The sequence below is a fragment of the Tamandua tetradactyla genome, chromosome 22, assembly GCF_023851605.1.
Source record: "Tamandua tetradactyla isolate mTamTet1 chromosome 22, mTamTet1.pri, whole genome shotgun sequence".
NCBI lineage: Eukaryota > Metazoa > Chordata > Mammalia > Pilosa > Myrmecophagidae > Tamandua > Tamandua tetradactyla.
The window spans coordinates 47,319,104-47,325,435 of NC_135348.1; the positions used below are offsets into that span (position 1 = coordinate 47,319,104).

General features: G+C 45.2%; 1 long non-coding RNA gene across 1 annotated transcript; it reads right to left on the minus strand.

The window, feature by feature from the left end:
• Positions 1-286: 286 nt before the first annotated feature.
• Positions 287-5,437, minus strand: LOC143666164 (uncharacterized). Its single transcript, XR_013167430.1, has 3 exons — positions 5,248-5,437; positions 3,855-4,084; positions 287-408 (listed from the first exon to the last, which is right to left on the minus strand). It is a non-coding gene; the product is annotated as an uncharacterized LOC143666164 (long non-coding RNA).
• Between the last annotated feature and the right edge of the window lie 895 nt (positions 5,438-6,332).

Below are 6,332 nucleotides of genomic sequence, written 5' to 3' on the forward strand. Positions count from 1 at the left end.
TCTACCAACTGTCTTTTCAGTGCAGTTCAGGCTTTCTCATCAAAATCCTCACAACACTTCCAGAATCTCCCCTTTATTCACTTAAAAAGCTGTTCCAACATTTTGGTATCTGCAAACCAGAGCAACATCCCACCCCGGTACCAAATCTGTGTTAGTTCAGAACCTGACAAATGTGATATAACAGAACCGGAACAGATTTTACAAAAGGATAATTTAATAAGTTACAACTTTACAGCTCTAAGGCAATGAAAATACCCAAATTAAGGCACCAACAAGAGGTCACCATAATTCTTAACTGGATTCTGGAGACCCCCGGGAGTCCTCCGCGGGATGCCGGAGAGCCCCAGGAGCGCTTGGAGGAGTCCAGACCTCAACCAGGGGCTGACATTGTGAAGGGTCTTGACTCAGCTGTGGAAAGAATTCAAGGAATAGTTCAGTGTGTACAGCCAAAATGTTTAATACGTAGCAAAAGTACATGCTCGAAGGCAACGAAGCCGGGTTTTCTTCAAAGGAAGAGGAATGCTCTGAGTGGCCTTCCTCCTTTGGTTATGCTAATAAGGGATTGATGAGCTGTACTTTTCATTGGTTCTTTTTGAGTGCTGACCTGAGTGAGGAAGTTTGTAATGGTTCTTAGGGCCACTTGCCCTGCTCTCCTCCACTATCTAACCTGCCTCATTTCCGTCTCAGAGAATTCCATCACCTTAATCTTAAGGAGTGCTTAAGGCGGGAGGCCAGTCTTTTGTAGCTGCTTCCTGCTGACATTGCCCTACAGGCATTGCCCCTGCCTGTAATGGGAGCAGAATTCTCTGGCTATCATATCTAATGCTTCTTCTGGGAGGGTCTGGGGGTTTTTGTATCTTTCTTGCTCTGGTGTAACCTGTTGATTATCTATTGATGTCTTTAAGGGCATCTGGTCTTTACCGTGACTCATGCTGTCAGTGTCAAGGTGCAGTGTTCCAACAGAGAGGGAGGAAAATCCACAGAGCTGAGGACAAATAGGGTGAACAGCCCCATTAAACAGAAAAGGATGGAACAAAGAATGGCATGCTATCCTGGGTGGCAGAAACTCGAATAAATCAAAGGGAAGGTCTTGGACTGGTTAAGCAATCAAGTAACCTGGTGCTTTAGTTTGTTGAAGCTGCTATAATGCAATACATCAGAAGTGGATCAGCTTTGATAAAAGGGATTTATTTACTTACAAATTTACTGCTCTTCAAAGGAAAGGCAGCTTGCTTTCATCTGGGTTTCTCTCTCACATGGGAAGGCACACAGCAACATCTGCTGGCCTTTTCTCCTGGCTTCTTGGTTCAACTGGCTTTCCCTGGGGTGTTTCCTTTCTGATCTCCAAATATATGGCTCTATGTTAGCTCTGTGGGTTGAGCTAAGGTGTGCTGAGCTGCTGAGCACTGCTGAGTGCTCTTCTGACCTCTCTCTTTTAAGCCGCCAGCAATTAAATTAAATGTTACTTTCTGTCTAAGGCACTCTCCTTAGCTGACCACACATGTAATCAACCAGGATGAATTTCACATGCTGATTATTTGAGTCCACAGCGGTAGAACTGGACATTATCTGGCCAACTTGACACCTGAACTTAACTCCTACACCTGGTCTGTAAGGGAGTTAATATCTTGTGTTTTCTTTGAGCTCTGACTAACATAAAACAACAATCCTCTCCCAGAATGCACATGTTCCTCCATGGGCCACTATAAGAGCATCGAGGGCTCACTGGTTTTGGAGGATGACAAACACTAATGAATTTACCTGGAATTGCAGAAGGGTCAAAGTAGAGGCTGCTCAATGCTAGTGGGTAATTCAAGGGAGAGATTAAGGTGGCTGTACCCTGCATGGGCTATTCCTGCAGCTCCAGGAGTGATAGCTCCAATCCTGATGGTACCTAGGAGTGGCAGAAGGAATGGGACTGACCTTCTACTCGGTTTGGGAAGACAGTTTGGGAAGTGGGGAGTGGAAAAGGCTCATTTTTACTTTTACACTTGGGCACTAGGACCACATGTACTAAAATGCATGTCTCTGACAACCATGGGGGTATGCTAAGATAGGTTTTATGCCCACAAAGGAAGAATACTGTCTGACTGGAGCCTAGAGAGGCAGCGCATATTAGGCTGTCTACTGGTCAGATGATGCACCACTCACAGCTGATATGCCAACCAGAGTTCAGTTTGCTTGTGAGTGATCCATGCTCCACTGCATGCTGAAAGACCGCGCTCAACGGAGTCGTCATTAGAATAGATCATGACACCCAGTTTTTATCTCAGACCATTTTTGGCTTTCCTATCAGGTGGTCATAGAATTTAATGCACACATTGGACACAAAGCCTGAGATAAGACAGAGGATTTACATCTGTCCCCAGCAGAGCAGAATGAGTGACAGTTTTCCCTAGGAGTGTAGTTTTCCTAGGGAAGTTAGAGATGATGAGTATGTGTCTCTTGTCATATATGTTGATGATAGTGGCAGGGGTGGGGTCCTCAGTGATCTAAAAGGTGTCGTTGCAGTCTAAATAGGTGGGCAGGGGCCCAGAATTTCATATAAGTTGGCCACACCTCAGAGTATCCACAATGAGGGACACATATCTAGCAGGAGGATAGATAAGAGATTAACTGCATGCTGGACAATGCTATATGATTCTGCACGTGAGTGAAAGGAAGATAGAGGATGTATATAAAGCTTAAGGCTCATAAGAGATCCTTGCTTAGTAGAGGGGTTGGGCGCTGAGGGACCACTAGGAACTCATCACTGATGAGAACGTCCCCTAGTCTACAACCTGAGGGTGGCATGAAGCGACGGGTCCTGGCTTTCCATCTACCTACCACAGTGAAAGTCTTTGAGGATAGAGCACCAGAGCCATGACTAAGTATAGAGTACGTGGCTCCTGTGTCAGTTAACAAGTTAATGTTCTTACATGTGCATCAAGGGTCACCCAGGGCTCGTCCATGGTGATGGCCAGCTGGGAGTTGGGAGCCATGTAGGACTTCAGGCCTCCTCAGTCTTTATTCAAAGTCACCACTGGTATAGGATCTCTTGCCTTTTCCTTTTCGAGCTGAGGACAGTCCCTTTCCAGTGACCATCTTGTTTCAACCAAGGGCAAGTTCTCTGTGGTCCCTCCAAGCCAGGACATTCTCTCTTCCAATGTCCTGGTCTCTTACATCTAAAGCAGCTGCTTTCCATGCCGTCCAACCAATAGGGTGGTCCTGAGGGTGCAGGACTGTTTGCAGAGACCACCATCAAGTGAGCCTGCCATTTATCCTGTCGCCAGCCCTTCTGGGCGCTTTCCAGTTCTTCAGCTTTATCTCAGTTACTGAAGATGCTGAAGGTGGTTTCTAGCATTGGATTAAAGGGGATCTGTGGTCCAACAGCCATTTTGCTGCAGTTTCTTCTGAATATCTGGATGTGGTTCACTAATTAAATGAGTTGTTAATAAAACTTGCCCTTCCCAGGAGTTAGAGTCTAGGTTGGTATATAGACTTCTTTAAGACTTCTACTAAGCAACCCTTGAATAAAGCAGGGTTCTCATCTTTCTCTTGGATTACCCCTCTACATTTATTATAATTTAATGATTTAATGGTGCATTTTTTTTCATTCCTGCTGTAAGATAGGCAAAATATGGTCTCTGCATCTTAAATTTGCCTGCCCTCCTTGGTAGGTTCATCACTAGGGACTGCGGTAGTTCCTGCTGGGTACTGGTTTGGCCAGGCTGTTAGGTAACCTGCATGGGCCTGGGCTTCTACTCACATATGGGATTTTTCCTCTGAGCTGCAGCAGGTGGGTGTAATGATATGGGTGTTCCCCCAGGTGAGGTCAAAAGACGGGAGGGAATGAAATTCTTTGGCAAAATTACCTGGGTCTTCTGAAGAATGCCTTAGCTTCTGTTTACATTGGGTTAAATCAGTTATAGAGACCAGTCTATATTGGGACCAGGCCACATTGCAGAAGAAGACCATTTTCTTTTCTCTTTAGGCCATCTGGTTGGAATGTGTCCGAGTGTTTCAGGAAGCATCTAAAGAGAGAGTCGATAGGGACAGCAGAAGAATTACCCATGCTTTGCTGTTCTGCATGTAGTGTCTCTGCCTGTGAGAGGGAGGGAAAGAAAGATAGCAATTGAGGGAGAATTCAGCAGAAGTGGGCATCTTCATGGAAGGCTCCCAATTGAGCCTCTAGGAGAGACTCAAGCCTTGGGCCGTTCCTAGACCCAGCATTCTGGGTCAACTTGACCAACCAAGTAATGCAATGCCTGGTGTCCCCAGAGCTCCACCCTTGTCTAGGCATCCCTGGGGCTTGTAAGTAGATGAGCCGAGGACAGGAAAGTCCTCAACATAAGGAGTGAACATGTCCCTGAAAGGCGTCTCTAAAGGATTTGGGTAACTCTCCAGGCAGTGTAGACGGTCATGGGGGGACTGTGCCTTGTGAGGGGTGGAAGTCTGATGTCATGTGAATGTGAATTATAAATTAGATTCCTGACAGGACTGGAGATTCCAGTGGCAAAGTAGGAGATGCCTAAAGAAAGATCCAACTGTTATGAAAGCGTCATCTAAGCCTTGTGAATGTGACACATGCTACACCTACCCCACCTTTCTGCTCCAAACTCTCCCCCTTTTTCTGGTTCATTCATATTTGGCCAAGGGTTTAAGAAGCCCTGAGGGCAGGGATAGACGAGACACAAAGAATGAATCCTGGTCTGTTACTTGGTTTTAAAAGTTTTAAATCAGGATAGTGGGACTTGAGAGTTCTTACACCCTTTTAGTTGTTTCCAATTATTAGCTATATTTCACTTAAAGCCTTGACCCAAACAATTAGAAAAGGTTTTTGCCTTTTTCCAGTCCTCTAGCAGCTGAAAGGAAATTCCAGGGGAGATTTTGTTTTATTGTCCAGGTTTATTTATAATAATTGCAAAAATCAAGGCTTTGAATCCTGCTGCTTAGAGGTTTTCTTTTCCCCTTCTGGGACTCCAGGAGTACTAATTTAACACAGAGGGTGAAGGTGGTAAAGAGAGACTCAGGCATAGCACATAGACAAGCCAGTGAACTCCTGCACGACTCAGACCTCCTCCAGTCAAACCCAAAAGAACAGAGTCAACTGCTACTTGTTTAACCCTTGAATCTGCACAGTGCAAGGAGCTTGTCCTCCAGCACCTTCCATGGGGAGGGAAGCCACAGTCGAGTGAGCGGACTGAGATTCTGTTCTGCAGCCAGAGAAAAGAGAAGGGGAACAGTGACAAAGAGCAATGCCCTTACCTGTGCGAGCAGCACCGTCAGGTCCCGTCTTGGTTGCCAAGCTGATGCCAGAGAGCCCCAGGAGTTCTTAGGGGTTGAAACCTCAACCAGGGCTGGTACAACCAGGGTTCTTGACTCAGTTGCAGGAAAGAAATCAAGGGCTAGTCAGTGTGAACAGCCAAAAGTTTAATAAGCTTGTTGATGCTGTAGAGCCCCAGGAGTCCTTTGCTGGATGCTGGAGAGCTCCGGGAGTCCTTGGAGAAGTCCAGACCTCAACAAGTGGCTGGTAATGTGAAGGGTCTTGACTCAGCTGTGGAAAGAATTCAAGGAATAGTCAGTATGTACAGCTAAAATGTTTAATACAGAGCAAAAGTACATGCCTTGAGGCGATGAGTAGGTGTTTTCCAAAAGAGAAGTGCTCTGAAGTTGGGATTCCTGCATTATAAGCACTTGGAAGGGCCCTTCCCACTCTGGTTATGCCAATAGGGATTGATGGGCTGCACTTTTCATTGGTTATTTTGGGTGCCAACCTCAGTGAGGAATTTTGTTATGGCTCTTAGGGCCACTTTTGCCTCCCTTCTTTCCTGCCTCAGGATCGTGTCATCTGCAATTAGGGAACATTTCATTTCTTTCTTTCCAACTTGGATGCCTTTTATTTCTTTCTCTTGACTAATTGCTCTAACTAGAACTTCCAGTAAAAGAATAGCAGTAGTGTCAGAAGATATCCCTGTCTTGCTCTTGATCTTAGAGGAAGAGCTCTCAGTCCTTTACTATTGATTATGACATTAGCTGTAGGTGTTGTTAATATAGAACATTACATAATAGATTTTCTTGTGTTGACCTACCCTTGTATAGCTGGGTATACACTCAGTCACGGTGTATAATTTTTCTCATGTGCTGTTGGATTTGGCTTGCTAGTATTTTGTTGAGTATTTTTGCATCTATATGTATAAAGGATATTGGTTTGTAGTTTTGTTGTGGTATCTTTATCTGGCTTTGGTATCAGTGCGATGTTGGCATCATGGAATGAGTCAGGGAGTTGTGCTGGTTTGAAACTGTTCTGTACCCAAGAAAAGCCATGTTCTTTAACCCTCATTCAATGTTGT